This window comes from Sciurus vulgaris, assembly GCF_902686455.1.
Source record: "Sciurus vulgaris genome assembly, chromosome: 7".
Classification (NCBI taxonomy): Eukaryota; Metazoa; Chordata; class Mammalia; order Rodentia; family Sciuridae; genus Sciurus; species Sciurus vulgaris.
The window spans coordinates 66,979,669-66,997,328 of NC_136467.1; positions in this window are offsets into that span (position 1 = coordinate 66,979,669).

The window sequence follows — 17,660 nt, forward strand, 5'->3', positions numbered from 1 at the left end:
TTAAATGTCATCTACTATATTTTAATCTTCTTAAAGACAAAGGCTTTGTGGTTTTATTTTGTATAATTATAGGCTCATTGTGGTGGTTAGCTCTCAAAAATGTCCCTCCAATTAACTATGCCTGAGGTTCCTGTCTTCCCACCTTTGTAGCCATGCCTCCCAGAATTCATATTATCGAGTATTCCCCTCCATTTCTGGACTAACCCTGTGACTTGATTTTGACAAATAGAGTGCAACAGAAATGACACTGTGTTGACTCCTGAGCCATGGTAACAAGACCTGCAACTTCCACCTGGATCTTTTGGCTTGTTTGGGATAAGATAGCCATCATGGAAGAAGTTTGAATACATCGAGAGTTCCATACTTTTAATGCTCAAGCTCCCACAAGAGAAAGAGAGGAATTAAAAGAGAGAAAGAGGCTATGCAGACCGCCCATGCTGTGGGCTCCCCACCTATGAACATGGCCAACCACCATCACTGAGCCGCCTGCATTACCTCCATCTTGGGACAATGGCCAGGGCCTGAAAGTCCAACATCAAGATCACTCCTGGATCCCTGCCAATCACCTGTTTGCCTGACTTTTGCCTGCTCATCACTGGCCTTTTGCCAGCCCATTGACCACTACCTGCTGCTGCCTGAAAGTCCATTGTCAGCATACTCACACGTTTGGTTACACATGGTTGCTGCCATCTTGACCTGGAAGTTCAGGGCCAAGGAGCCTGTAGTTTTCCTGCTGCCACTGCCACCACCTTGGGATGCAGTCACCTCAGGCTGGGGACACTGACCAAGGCCTGGAGATATATTTCTGGAGTACCTACAGATCTGATTGCATATGAGGTCTTCCTGCTGGGTGTGCTAGTGGCTGCTATCTGGCTGCCTATTTGCAGGGTCACTCCTTTGTGTGAGTGCTTCCCTGGTGGTCGCTCTGCAAGTTGAAATGGCATTGAGATCTTGGAACTGCAGCAAAGCAGAGTCTGGGGAACCAGGAGCCCAGAACCATCAGGCTGCAGCTGGATCTGTGTGGGCCAATCTGGGCCTGGTAGGCCTGTGGAAAGCTGGAGACTGGGGATGTTTTCCCGTGGGAAGCACAAGTTGGACAAATTGGAGAGAACCAGGCTCTCTCCAGCTAAGTGAATCATGAGGTACACACAGCCAGAAGGGGCTGGATATAAAGGTTGGGAAGACTGGAACCTCAGGCAATGAAAACAAAATATATACTTTTGAAAATAAAGTCAACTACACAGAGATAGTAAGAAACCACAAACAGAACTGCCAAGAATTATAGGATAACATGAAAAGACCAAATTTAAGATTTATCAGAATAGACGAAGGCATGGAGATACAAACCAAAGGAAGGCACAATCTTTTCCAATGACATAATATCAGAAAATTTCCCAAATCTAAAGAATGGAATGGAAAATCAACTACAAGAGGCTTACAGGACCCCAAATGTACAAAATTACAGCAGACCCACACCAAGGCACATTATAATGACAATGACTAACTACAGAATAAGGATAAAATTTTAAAGACTGAGAGAGAGAAAAATCGAATTACATATAGGGAGAAGCCAATTTGCATCTCAGGTGATTTCTCAACCCAGAACCTCAATGGCAGGAGATCCTGGAATAATATATGTCAAGCTCTCAAAGAAGAGAGATGCCAACCAAGAATTTTATATCTAGCAAAACAAAGCTTCAGATTCGAAGATGAAATAAAAAAATTTCCATGATAAGCAAAAGTTAAAAGAATTCACACTGCAGATCATCCCTCGTTAGCCTGCAGACACCCACAAACCAACAGCGGATCTCCTGCTGCCTGTGGTTGCCTGGAAGTCCAGTCACAGTACTCTGAGGACTCAGGATGCAAGAAGATGAATTGAGAGACTTGGGACCAACTCAGAGCCGCCAGATGAGTCTCTCCCACTGGGCAAGGATCCCTGGATGGGGTGGTAGTCCCAGAATACAGAGAACTTTGTGGAGCAGAGTTGCCCAGTGAGACTTCTCCATTGGAACAGTGAACCCAGTCAACTGCGAGCATTGTAGAGGAGGGCGGCCAGAGAGAGTCTTCCGCGCAGAGCGAGGCTCCCAGGCTCAGATGTTAGGCCTGAACCCCAGGGAACATTGCAGAGGAAGGCTGTCCAGCCCAGGCAGTAGTTCTGGACCAAAGGGATCTTCTCAGAGGAGAGCTGCCCAGTAAGACTTCCCCACCAGGTGAGTCTTCCCGCTTGGCAAGGCTTTCCTACCAGGGCAGTAGAACCAGAGACTCAGGCCCAGACCAGCCATGCTCCAGCCTGCAGTCTAGTCCCCCTTTGGCTGACCATCAGTCAATAAGTGGAGGTGCCTCTGCCGACTAGCAGGGAATATGCCCCACCTGAAGGCCACCACCCCTAGAGGGGCAGCTTCTTTGTGAAGCACTGCATTATGAAGTTCCTCCAAAACTTCAGGCTACTGAAGACTAGGAGGTGAGTTATTGGAAATCTACAGGGATACTATAAATCAATAGAGGAAATCTGCAATATCTCAGAGTTTCACTACTAGAGGGGTAGATACCTGAGCAATATGAGAAAACAAGGGAAGAAAATGTCCCAAACAAACCTAGATGCTACATCAATAAAATCCAATGACAGCATGGCAGAAAAAATGTCAGAAAGGGAGTTTAGAATGTACATAATTAAAATAATCAGAGAAGCAAATGAGATGAAAGAGCAAATGCAGGCTTTGAATAATTGCACCACTCAACAGTTAAAAGAGCAAATGCGGGAAGCTAAAGATCATTTCAATAAGGAGTTAGAGATACTGAAAAAAACAAAACAAAACAGAATCCTTGAAATGAAGGAAACAATAAACCAAATTAAAAACTCCATAGAAAGCATATCGAATAGGATAGAACACCTGGAAGACAGAACCTCAGACATTGAAGACAAAATGTTTAACCTTGAAAACAAAGATGAACAAACAGAGAAGATGGTAAGAAATCATGAACAGAATCTCCAAGAACTATGGGATATCATGAAAAGGCCAAATTTAAGAATTATTGGGATTGAGGAAGGCACACAGAAACAAACCAAAGGAATGAACAATCAATTCAATGAAATAATATCAGAAAATTTCCCATATCTGAAGAATGAAATGGAAAACCAAGTACAAGAGGATTATAGGACTCCAAATACACAAAATTACAACAGACCCACACCAAGGCACATTATAATGAAAATACCTAACATACAAAATAAAGACAGAATTTTAAAGGATGCGAGAAAAAAATCAAATTATATTCAGGGGGAAACCAATACCAATATCAACAGATTTTTCAACCCAGACCCTAAAGGCTAGAAGGGCCTAGAACAACATTTTTCAAGCTCTTAAAGAAAACAGATGCCAACCAAGAGTCTTATACCCAGCAAAACTTACCTTCAGATTTGACAATGAAGTAAAATCCTTCCATGATAAACAAAAGCTAAAAGAATTTACAAAAAGAAGCACTACAGAACATTCTCAGCAAAATATGCCATGAAGAAGAGATGAAAAACAATGATGCAAATGAGCAAAGGGACGAACTACCCTAAAGGAATAGAGAAATAAAGGAGAAACCAAGTCATGTCAAAAAACAAAAATGAGCCAAATGACCAGAAATACAAATCATATCTCAATAATAACCCTGAATGTTAATGGCCTGAACTCATCAATCAAAAGACATAGACTGGCAGATTGGATTAAAAAGCAAGATCCAACAATATGCTGCCTTCAAGAGACTCATCTCATAGAAAGAGACACCCACAGACTAAAGGTGAAAGGATGGGAAAAAACACACCATGTACATGGACTCAGCAAAAAAGCTGGAGTATCCATCCTTATATCAGATAATGTGGATTGCAAGCCAAAGTTAGTCATAAGGGATAAAGAAGGACATTTCACACTGCTTAAGAGAAGCATAAATCAGCAAGACATAACAATCATAAATATCTATGCCCCAAACATTGGCTCATCCATGTACATCAAACAAATCCTTCTCAATTCCAGGAATCAAATAGACCACAACACAATAATACTAGATGACTTTAACACACCTCTCTTCCCACTGGACAGCCCTTCCAAACAAAAATTGAACAAAAAAACCAGCGATCTCAATACCACAATCAATAATTTAGACTTAAAGGACATTTATAGAATGTACCATCCAACAAAGAGCGGATACACTTTCTTCTCAGCAGCACACGGATCCTTCTCTAAAATAGAACATATATTATGCCACAAAGCCACTGTTAGCAAATACAAGAAGAGATATTACCTTGTATCCTATCAGAACATAATGGATTGAAATTAGAAATAAATGACAGAATAAAAAACAGAACAGAAACTACTCTAACACCTGGAAATTAAATAATATGCTATTGAATGATGAATGGATGAAGACATTGGGGGTAAATTAAAAAATTCTTAGAGGTAAACAAGAACCAAGATAAATCATAAGAAAATCTCTGGGACACTATGAAAGCAGTACTTAGAGGAAAATTTATTTCATGGGATGCATTCAATAAAAGAAGAAAAAATCAACAAATAAATGACCTACACTACAGCTCAAAGTCCTAGAAAAAGTAGAGCAGACCAACACCAAAAGTAGTAGAAGGCAGGAAATAGTTCAAATCAGAGCTGAAATCAATGAAATTGAAACAAAAGAAACAATCAAAAAAATTGACAAAGTAAATAGTTGGTTCTTTGAAAAAATAAACAAAATTGATAAACCCTTAGCCACACTAACAAAGAGAAGGAGAGAGAAAACTCAAATTACTAAAATTCATAATGAACAAGGAAATATTATGACAGACACGATTGAAATACAAAACATAATTAGAAGCTATTTTGAAAATCTATACTCTAACAAAATAGAAAATCTCAAAGACATCAACAGGTTTCTAGAGACATATGAATTACCTGAACTGAACCTGGAGGAAATACACAATTTAAATAGATTGATTTCAAGTAATGAAATAGAAAAACTCATCCTTTCAACAAAGAGAGGTCTGGGACCAGATGGGTTCTCAGCCGAGTTCTACAAAACCTTTAAAGAAGAACTCATTCCAAAACTCCTCAAACTATTCCATGAAATGGAAGAGGAGGGAACCCTTCCAAACTCATTCTATGAAGCCAGTATTACCCTGATAACTAAAACAGACAAAGACACATCGAGGAAAGAAAATTTCAGACCAATATCCTTAATGAACATAGATGCAAAAATTCTCAACAAAATCTTAGCAAATCGCATACAAAAGCATATTAAAAAGATAGTGCACCACAATCAAGTGGGTTTCATCCCAGGGATGCAAAGTTGGTTCAACCTTCGGAAATCAATAAATGTCATTCACCATATCAACAGACTTAAAGTTAAGAATCACATGATTATTTCAATAGATGCAGAAAAAGCATTTGATAAAATACAGCATCTCTTCATGCTCAACACTAGAAAAAATTGGGGTAGTGGGAACTTTCCTTAACATTGTAAAGGCTATCTATGCTAAACCCATGACCAATATCATTCTAAATGGTGAAAAACTGAAAACATTCCCCCTAAAAACTGGAACAAGGCAGGGATGCCCTCTTTCACCACTTCTATTCAACATTGTCCTTGAAACTCTAGCCAGAGCAATTAGACTGACCAAAGAAATTAAAGGGATATGAATAGGAAAAGAAAAACTCAAACTATGCCTATTTGCAGATGACATGATTATATATTTAGAGGAACCAGGAAATTCCACCAGAAAACTTTTAGAACTCATAAGTGAATTCAGTAAAGTAGCAGGATATAAGATCAATGCTCATATATCCAAAGTATTTTTACACCTAAGTGATGAATCCTCAGAAAGAGAGCTAGGAAAACTCCCATTCACAATAACCTTGAAAAAAAATAAAATACTTGGGAATCAATCTAACAGAAGAGGTGCAAGACCTCTACAATGAGAATTACAGAACACTAAAGAAAGAAATGAAAGAAAACCTTAGAAGATTGAAAGACCTCCCATGTTCTTGGATAGGCAGAATTAAGATTGTCAAAATGGCCATACTACCAAAAGTGCTATGCAGATTCAATGAAATTCCAATTAAAATCCCAATGAGGTACCTCACAGAAATAGAGCAAGCAGTAATGAAATTCATCTGGAAGAATAAGAAACCCAGAATAGATAAAGCAATCCTTAGCAGGAAGAGTGAAGCAGGGGGTATCACAATACCAGATCTTCAACTCTACTACAAAGCAATAGTAACAAAAATGGCATGGTATTGGCACCAAAATAGGTAGATCAATGGTACAGAATAGAGGACATGGACACAAACCCAAATAAATACAATTTTCTCATACTAGACAAAGGTGCCAAAAACATGCGATGGAGAAAAGATGGCCTCTTCAACAAATGGTGCTGGGAAAACTGGAAATCCATATGCAGCAGAATGAAACTAAACCCCTATCTCTTACCCTGCACAAAACTCAACTCAAAATGGACCATGGACCTTGGAATCAGACCAGAGACCCTTCATCTTATAGAAGAAAAAGTAGGTCCAAATCTTCAACATGTCAGCTTCCTTAACGTGACTCCCATAGCACAAGTAATAAAAGTAAGAATCAATAACTAGGATAGATTCAAACTAAAAAGCGTTCTCTCAGCAAAGGAAACTATCAGCAATGTGAACAGAGAGCCTACAGAGTGGGATATATATATATATATGTATATATATATTGTATATATATACATATATATATATATATACAATGGAATATTACTCAGCCATAAAGAATAATAAAATTATTATTACAATAATAAAATTTGTTATTTACAATAATAAAATTATTGTATTTGCAGGCAAATGGATGAAATTGGAGAATACCATGCTAAATGCGATTCATCAATCTCAAAAATCCAAAGGACGAATGATCTCGCTGATAAGCAGATGATGATACACAATGGGGGGTGAGAGGGAGGCAAGAATAGAGGAAGGAGGGTCTGTATAGAGGGAAAAGAGGGGTGGGAGGGGTGAGGGGAAGGAAAAAATAACAGAATGAATCAAACACCATTACCCTATGTAAATTTATGATTATACAAATGGTATGCCTCTACTTCATGTACAACCAGAGAAACAAGTTGTACCCCATTTGTTGACATTTCTTCTGCCATGCTGTCATTGGATTTTAATGATGCAGCATCTAGGTTTGTTTGGGACATTTTCTTCCCTTCTTTTCTCATATTGCTCAGGTATCTACCCCTCTAGTAGTGAAACTCTGAAATATTGCAGATTTCCTCTATTGATTTATAGTGTCCCTATAGATTTCCAATAACTCACCTCCAAGCCTTCAGTAGCCTGAAGTTTTGGAGGAACTTCATAATGCAGTACTCCACAAAGAAGCTGCCCCTCTAGGGGTGGTGGCCTTCAGGTGGGGCATATTCCCTGCTAGTCGGTAGAGGCGCCTCCACTTACTGACTGATGGTCAGCCAAAGGGGAACTAGACTGCAGGCTGGAGCATGGCTGGTCTGGGCCTGAGTCTCTGGTTCTACTGCCCTGGTAGGAAAGCCTTGCCAAGCGGGAAGACTCACCTGGTGGGGAAGTCTTACTGGGCAGCTCTCCTCTGAGAAGATCCCTTTGGTCCAGAACTACTGCCTGGGCTGGACAGCCTTCCTCTGCAATGTTCCCTGGAGTTCAGACTTACCTCCTGGGCCAGGAAGCCTCACCCTGCGAGTGAGTCTCTTGCTGGGCAACCCTCCTCTGGGAAGCTGCCTGCAGTCCGGTCCTGTTGCCTGGGCCTGGGAGCCTTGCTCTGCACAGAAGCTTCTCGCTGGGTGGCCCTACTCTACAATGCTTCCTGTTGTCTGGGTTCACCGCTCCAGAGGGGTAGTCTCACTGGGCAACTCTACTCCATGAAGTTCCCTGCACTCTGGGATTACTGCCCTGTCCAGGAAGCCTCACCCAGTGGGAAAGATTTCACCTGGCAGCTCTGAGTTGGTCCTGAGTCTCTCAATACCTCCTTTTCTTGAATCCTGAGTCCTGCAACATGAAATGCAGTCACCCTCTAATCCACCATATTGAAAACCTCCAGATTGTAATTTTTAAAAAGACCTAACAATACATTATCTTCAAGAGACTCATAGGAAAAGATATCCACAAGCTGAAGGTGAAAGGTTGGGAAGAAAACATATCACTCATGTGGACTGCGTAAATAAGCAGGGGTTTCCTTTGTCATATCAGATAAAATGGACTTCAAGTCAAAGTCAGAAGGAATAAAGAAGGTCATTTCATACTGCTAAGGTAATCATATCAAGATATAACAATCATAAATATTTATGCCCCAAATAATGGAACATCTACATACATCAAACAAACTCTTCTCAATTTCAAGAATCAAACAGACCACAACACAATAATACTGGGTGACCTTAACACGTTTCTCACCATTAGAGAGGTCTTCCAGACAAAAACTAAACAAGGAAACTATAGAACTAAATAAGACTATCAATAATCTATATTTAACAGACATATATAGAGTTATTTTATCCAAAATCACTTTCCCAGAAGCACATGGATTCTCCTCTAAAACAGACCATATCTTATGCCACAGGACAACTCTCAGCAAATACAAAAAATTAGAAATACTACCCTACATTCTATCATATTATAACAGAATGAAACTAAAAATCAATGATAAAATAAAAAATAGAAGCTACTCCAACACCTGGAGACTAAAAAACATACATTTGATTGGCATGTGGGTAGAAGAACAACTCAGGGAGGAAATAAAAAATACTTAGAGATAAATGAGAATACTGATACAACATATCCAAATCTATGTGACAGGATGAGAGCAGTGCTAAGAGGAAAGTTCATTGCATTGAACTCATTCATTAAAAAAAATAAGAAGTCAACAAATAAATAACCTAACATTATATCTCAAAGCCCTAGAAGACAAGTCAACACCAAAAGCAGAAGACAGGAAATAATTAAAATTAGAACTAAAATCAACAAAATTGAAACAAAAGAAACAATTCAAACAATTGACAAAACAAAAAGTTGGTTCTTTGAAAAAATTAATAAAATTGATAAACCCCTAGCTACACTAACAAAGAGAAAAACAGAAAAAACACAAATTACTAACATATGTGATGAAAAGGGAAATATCACAATGAACACAACTGAAATACAGAAGAATAATTAGAAACTATTTGGAAAATTTATACTCCAATAAAATAGAAAATCCTAAAGACATTAACAAATTTCTAGAGACATATGATCTATCCAAACTGAATCAGGAGGATATACATAATTTAAATAGATCAGTTTCAAGCAATGAAATAGAAGAAGTCATCAAAAGTATACCAACCAAGAAAAGCCCAGGACCAGATGGATTATTAGTGGAGTTCTACAATATTTTCAAAGAAGAATTAAAACCAATACTCCTCAAATTATTCCAGAAAATAAAAAAGGAGGGAACCCTTCCAAACTCATTCTATGAGGCTAGTATCACCCTGATACCAAAACCAGACAAAGACCCATCAAGGGAAGAAAACTTCAGACTAATATTTCTGATGAACATGGATACAAAATTTTTCAATAAAATTCTGGCAAATTGCATACAAAAACATATTAAAAAGATGGTGCACCATGATCAAGTGAGATTCACCAGAAGGATGCAAGGTTGCTTCAACATATGGAAATCAATAAATGCAATTCATCATATCAATAGAGTTAAAGACAAAAATCATAGAATAACCTCAATAGATACAAAAAAAAAGCATTTGACAAAATACAGTACCCGTTCATGTTCAAAACACTAGAAAAACTAGGGATAGTAGGAATATTCCCCAATATTGTAAAAGCTATCTATCTATGCTAAGCTAACATCATTCTAAATGGTGAAAAATCGAAAGCATTCCCTCTAAAAATTGGAAAAAGGATACTCTCTTTCCTCACCTCTATTTAACATAGTCCTTGAAACTCTAGCCAGGGCAATTAGATGAAAGAAATTAAAGAGATATGAACAGGAAAAGAAGAATTAAAGTATCACTATTTGCAGATGAAAGCATTCTGTATTTAAAGGATAAAAAGAATTCCAACAAAAAACTTCTAGAACTAATAAATGAATTCAGTAAAGTAGCAGGATATAAAATCAATACCCATAAATCAAATGCATTTCTATACATCAGTGATTAATACTCTGAAAGAGAAATTAGGAAAACTATTCCATTCACAATAGCCTCAAAAAAAATAAATAAATACTTGGGAATCAACCTAACAAAAGAGGTGAAAGACCTCTACAATAACAACTACAGAACACTAAAAAAAGAAATTGAAGACCTTAAAAGTCAGAAAATTCTCCCATGCCCTTGGATAGGCAGAATCAATATTGTCAAAAAAGGTCATACTCCCAAAAGTGTTATACAGATTTAATGCAATTCTGATTAAAATCCCAATGACATTTCTCATAGAAATAGTAAAAGCAATCATGAAATTTATTTCAAAAAATAATACACCCAGAATAGCCAAAGCAATTATTAGCAAGAAGAGTAAATCAGGAGGCATCATAATACCAGACCTTAAACTATTCTACAGAGCTATATTAACAAAAATGGCATGGTATTGGCACCAAAATAGGCAATTAGATCAATGGTCCAGAATAGAAGGCAGAGAGACAAACCGAAAGAAATACAGTTATCTCATACTAGACAAAGGTGCCAAAAACATGCATTGAAGAAAAGATTGCCTATTCAATAAAAGGTGCTAGGAAAACTGGAAATCCATATGCAGCAAAATGAAATTAAACCCCCATCTCTCACCCTGCACAAAACTCAACTCAAAGTGGATCAAGGACCTAGGAATTAGACCAAACACACTACACCTAATAGAAGAAAAAAGTAAGCCCAAATCTTCATCATGTTGGCTTCGGACCTATCTTCCTTAACAAGACTCCTAAAGTGCAAAAAATAAAATCAAGAATCAATAAATGGGATGGATTCAAACTAAAAAGCTTCTTCTCAGCAAAGGAAACAATAACATGAAGAGAAAGTCTACAGGTTGGGAAAAAAATCTTTACCACATGCACATCAGAGAGAGTAGAAATCTCCAGGATATATAAAGAACTCAAAAACTTTAACACTGAAAAAAAAAAAAAAAACAGTAAATAAATGGGCTAAGGAACTGAGCAGACACTTCTCAGAAGAAGATATACAATTGATCAACAAACATATGAAAAAACATTCCACATCTCTAGCAATTAGAGAAATGTAAATCAAAACTAAGATTTCATCTCACTCCAGTCAGAATGGCAATTATCAAGAATACAAGCAACAATAAGTGTCAGAAAGGATGTGGGGGAAAATGTACACTCATACATTGCTGGTGGGACTGCAAATTGGTGCAATTGCTCTGGAAAGCAGTATGGAGATCCCTAAGAAAATCTAGACTGGAACCACCCTTGACCCAGCTATTCCACTCCTCAGTTTATACCCAAAGGACTTAAAATCAGCATACTACAGTGAAGCAGCCACATCAATGTTTATAGCAGCTTAACTCATAATAGCTAAACTATGGAACCAACCTAGATGCCCTTCAACAGATGAATGGATAAATAAACTGTGGTATATACACACAATGGAATATTACTCAGCCTAAGGAGAAATGAAATTATGGCATTTGCTGGTAAATTCATGGAGCTGGAGAATATCATGTTAAGCAAAATAAGCCAAACCCCAAAACCCAAAGACCAAATGTTTTCTCTTTTAAGCAGATGCTGATCCATAATGGGGGGAGGGGGAGAGAAGAATGGAGGAACTTTGGATTGGGCAGAGGGAAGTGAAAGGAGGGGAGGAGATGTGGGGGTGGGAAGAACAGTGGAATGAGACATTATTTCCCTATATACATGTATGACTACACTACCACTGTGACCCTGCACTATGAACAGCCAGAAGAAAAAGCAGTTGTGATCCATTTTTGTACAATGTGTCAAAATATATTTTAAAATTTTTAAAGAATTAAAAAGAGAGATAAAGTTGTCCAGTTAGCCCCCAGCTATTCCATTCACTTCAGTTGAGGCATTCCAAAAGTGAGTGAAGAAAGCACATTTGACATTTGGCACAATCAAGCCTACAGATGACTATAGCCCCAGTCTCCATTTCCTGGCAACAGAATGAAAGAAATCAAGCAAAATCTACTCAGATAACACTTGCTCCAGGAAAAGGACCCTCTTTTCTTTATAAAGTTATCCGTCTCAAGTTACTTTGTTAACAGAAAACTGACAAATATAGATAGACAGGCCTTATCATTTTCCACTCTCTCCCTTTCATTCTTCATATAGGAAATCTTGCTCTTGCTCATGCCCTGCAAAGATCAGCTTGGTCTGCTTGCTCATTCAAGTCAGGTCTCAGCTTAAATCACTCAATCAGTGAGGTTATTCTGTACCTTCCTATGTAAAATAGCATATAGAATGCCCTACATTCTCTAACCTCTGTTTCTTTTCTTTTTTTTAGATTCAAGATATTTTCAAGATATTTTATTAACATCTACTACAAACAGTAAGATAACTCAATTAGATTACCAAGTACAAAATCAACATACAAAAATCAGTAGTTTACATGTATTCAAACAATCATTTGGAAGATTCAATGGAAGAAAAGATTTCATATGTAATGGTAACAAGAATATGTTAATATGTTTGTCAATAAAAATGTGAGATCTATTAAAAATTAAAATACCACTGAAGACAAAACAATAGCCTTTCTACAAACAGAAGGGCAATATTATTGTAGAAATTAATTAGTGAATTTAAGAAAATCTCACTGAAAACAACGGTTTTAAGTTATATCACCTGGTGCTAAATTTAGTGAAAATATAAACATAGAAGGGGGACCAGCACTAAAACACATTAAGATATTTTTAAAAGCCTAAATAATTTAAGAGCATTGTACTGGTCTATTGGCAAAACAGAATGCACAGATGTAAGTACACTCAGATACATATAGAAATTGAATATATAAGAGGACATCATCTCAAGTCACTGGGAAAAAGAAGTAGTCAATAAATGTTATAGGAATAAGAAAAGTAATATCCCTGTCTTACCACATATACCATGATAAATTCCATATGTACCAAAGATTTTTTTAAAATAACACAACCATTAAATAAGAAAACTTGAAAATTTTTTCTTTACAAATCTGCAGGTAGCAAAAACTAATCTTTCATGACTCAAAATCCCTAAGTCATAAATTATTTCACTGCTACTTTTTGTTACAAAAAAAAATCTATTTTTTATGGAAAGAGTCATCATAAACAAACTTTTTTAAAAAGACAACTAAGGGAGATATTTACAGCTCATATCACAAAGAGCTATCCTTCCTAACATGTAAATAAAGAAAATCATAACCCTTTTGAAATAGAAAAAGGAAATAAAATTTGCTATTAATAAACAACAAGATAGTTAACTTCACTCATTAAAAAAGAGAAATGTAAATTGAAACTGTGGATAAAAGACTGTTTTCTCTCTCTCCATTGGCAAAAATCCAAAGTTAGCTAACATGCTCTATTGATAGGACTCTGGAAGGGAAAGCATTTTCTCATGCATTCTGACAGTGGTGTGTTAATGTCACCCAGAATTATTATGTTGTGGTCTATTTGATTCCTGGAATTGAGAAGGATTTGTTTGACGTACATGGATGCATGGTTGTTTGGGGCATAAATATTTATGATTGTTATGTCTTGCTGATTTATGCTTCCCTTAATCAGTAAGAAATGTCCTTCTTTATCCCTTCTGAATAACTTTGGCTTGAAGTCCACTTTATCTGATATAAGGATGGTAACCCCCATATTGTTACTGAGTCTTTGTGAGTGGTAGTTTTTTTCCCATCCTTTCGCCTTTAGTCTGTGGATATCTTTTTCTATGAGATGAATCTCTTGAAGGCAGCATATTGTTGGATCTTGCTTTTTAATCCAATCTGCCAGTCTATGTCTTTTGATTGATGAGTTTAGACCATTAACATTCAGGATTATTATTGAGACATGATTTGTATTCCTAGTCATTTTGGCCTCTTTTTGGTATTTAACTTGACTTGGTTTCTTCTTTGATTGGCTTTTCCTTTAGGGTAGTTCCTCCCTTCGCTGACTTACATTGTTGTTTCTCATTTCCTCCTCATGGAACATTTTGCTGAGAATGTTCTGTAATGCAGGCTTTCTATTTGTAAATTCTTTTAACTTTGTTTATCATGGAAGGATTTTATTTCATCTTCAAATCTGAAGGTTAGTTTTGCTGGGTATAAGATTCTTGGTTGGCAACCATGTTCTTTCAGAGCTTGAAACATGTTGTTCCAGGTTCTTCTAGCTTTTAGGGTCCAGGCTGAGAGATCTGCTGATGCTGTATTGGTTTCCCCCATATGTAATTTGATGCTTTTCTCTCACAGCCTTTAAAATTCTATCTTTATTTTGTATGTTAGGCATTTTCATTATAATGCCTTGATGTGGATCTGTTGTAATTTTGTTCATTTGGTTCATTTGGTTAATTTTGTTCTGTAAGCCTCTTGTATTTGATTTTCCATTTCATTTTTCAGGCTTGGGAAAGTTTTTATCTTATTTTGTTGAACAGGTTATTCATTCCTTTGGTTTGTATCTCTCTGCCTTTCTCAAGCCTGATAATTCTTAAATTTGATCTTTTTATGGTATCTCATAGTTCTTGGAGGTTCTGTTCATGATTTCTTACTACCTTCTCTGTTTGGTCAACTTTATTTTCAAGATTAAATATTTTGTCTTTATTGTCTGAGATTCTGTCTTCCAAATGATCTAGTCTGTTGGTGATGATGTCCATTGAGTTTTTATTTGGCTTATTGTTTCCTTCATGTCAAGGATTTTGTTTTGTTTGCTTTTTACCCAGAATCTCTGTCTCTGTTGAAATGATCTTTTGCTTCCTGCAGTTGCTCTTTTAACTGTTTATTGGAGTGATCATTCATTGTCTGCATCTGCTCTCTTATCTCATCCTTTTGCTTCATAAATCATTTTAATTAAGTATGTTCTGAACTCCTTTTCTGACATTTCTTCTACCATGCAGTCATTGGATTCTATTAATATAGAATCTTGGTTTGTTTGGAGCCCTTTCTCCCCTTGGTATTTCATGTTGTTCACATATTTTTCCCTCTAGCAGTGTGGATATGGGGTATTTCAGTTTCCCCCTATAGGCTTACAGTGACCCTGCAGGTTTCCAAAACCTCTTCTTTAAGGGGGGTGATCAATATTAGCAGCACCCAGTATAGACAATATACATCCCTAAACCATATAGCCCCTATGAAGACATTAACAATATTTTCTTAATAAACAGAGGATGAGTTTGATTATTATCTACAGTATAAGAAATAAATATGCAATGAGGTCTACAGTTTCTAATGGTGAACAAAGAGGATGGGGAGGGACATAGGATGTAACTGTTAATGGGATAAGAAAAGAGTATATAGAAATACTAGATTGTAGGAAGTGTGAAAGCAGAATCAAAAGAAGTTGGTTGTTAGCATGAGAAAAGGGAGAAAGAGTCTGGTGAAACAGGTAAACAAAAGGAATATAGAGCGAGAAAAATAAAAAAAATTTTTTTTTTTTTGCTATCTTTTTTTTTTTTTTTAATTGTAAACAAATGGGATACATGTTGTTTCTCTGTTTGTACATGGCGTAAAGGCATACCATTTGTATAATCATAAATTTACATAGAGCAATGTTGTTTGATTCATTCTGTTATTTTTTCCCTTCCCCCCACCCCTCCCACCCCTCTTTACCCTCTATACAGTAGTTCCTTCCTCCATACTTGCCCCCCTCCCTAACCCTAACTCTAACCCTTCCCTCCCCCCCATTATGTGTCATCCTCCACTTATTAGCGATATCATTCGTCCTTTGGCTTTTTGAGATTGGCTTATCTCACTTAGCATGATATTCTCCAATTTCATCCATTTGCCTGCAAATGTCATAATTTTATCATTCTTTATGGCTGAGTAATATTCCATAGTATATATATACCACAGTTTCTTTATCCACTCATCAATTGAAGGGCATCTAGGTTGGTTCCACAGTCTGGCTATTGTGAATTGAGCAGCTATGAACATTGATGTGGCTGTATTTCTGTAGTATGCAGATTTTAAGTCCTTTGGGTATAGGCCAAGGAGTGGGATAGCTGGGTCAAATGGTGGTTCCATTCCAAGTTTTCTAAGGAATCTCCACACTGCTTTCCATAGTGGCTGCACTAATTTGCAGCCCCACCAGCAGTGTATGAGTGTACCTTTCTCCCCACATCCTCGCCAACACCTGTTGTTGCTCGTATTCTTGATAATCGCCATTCTAATTGGGGTGAGATGGAATCTTAGGGTGGTTTTGATTTGCATTTCTCTTATTACTAGAGATGTTGAACATTTTTCCATATGTTTGTTGATTGCTTGTAGATCTTCTTCTGTGAGGTGTCTATTCATTTCCTTAGCCCATTTGTTGACTGGACTGTTTGAATTCTTGGAGTAGAGTTTTTTGAGTTCTTTATAGATTCTGGAGATTAGTGCTCTATCTGAAGTATGATTGGCAAAGATATTCTCCCACTCTGTAGGCTCTTTCTTCGCATTGCTGATAGTTTCCTTTGCTGAGAGAAAGCTTTTTAGTTTGAATCTATCCCAGTGGTTGATTCTAGCTTTTATTTCTTGTGCTATGGGAGTCCTGTTAAGGAAGTCTGGTCCTAGACCAACAAGGTGAAGATTTGGACCTACTTTTTCTTCTATAATCTGCAGGGTCTCTGGTCTGATTCCGAGGTCCTTAATCCATTTTGAGTTTAGTTTCGTGCATGGTGAGAGATATGGGTTTAGTTTCATTCTGTTGCATATGGATTTCCAATTCTCCCAGCACCATTTGTTGAAGAGGCTATCTTTTCTCCATTGCATATTTTTGGCACCTTTGTCTAGTATGAGAAAATTGTATTTATTTGGGTTTGTGTCCGTGTCCTCTATTCTGTACCATTGATCTACCTTTCTATTTTGGTACCAATACCATGCCGTTTTTGTTACTATTGCTTTGTAGTAGAGTTGAAGATCTGGTATTGCAATACCCCCTGTTTCACTCTTCCTGCTAAGGATTGCTTTAGCTATTCTGGGTTTCTTATTCTTCCAGATGAATTTCATAATTGCTTGCTCTATTTCTGTAAGGTACACAATTGGGATTTTAATTGGAATTGCATTGAATTTGTATAGCACTTTAGGTAGTATGGCCATTTTGACAATATTAATTCTTCCTATCCAAGAACATGGAAGATCTTTCCATCTTCTAAGGTGTTCTTTAATTTCTTTCTTTAGTGTTGTATAGTTCTCATTGTAGAGGTCTTTCACCTCTTTTGTGAGATTGATTCCCAAGTATTTTATTTTTTTCGAGGCTATTGTGAATGGGGTAGTTTTCCTAATTTCTCTTTCTGAAGATTCATCACTTATGTATAAAAATGCGTTGGATTTATGGGCATTGATCTTGTAACCTGCTACTTTACTGAAATCACTTATGAGTTCTAAGAGTTTTCTGGTGGAATTTCCAGGTTCCTCTAAATATATAATCATGTCATCAGCGAACAGGGATAGTTTGAGTTCTTCTTTTCCAATTCATATCCCTTTAATTTCTTTGGTTTGTCTAATTGCTCTG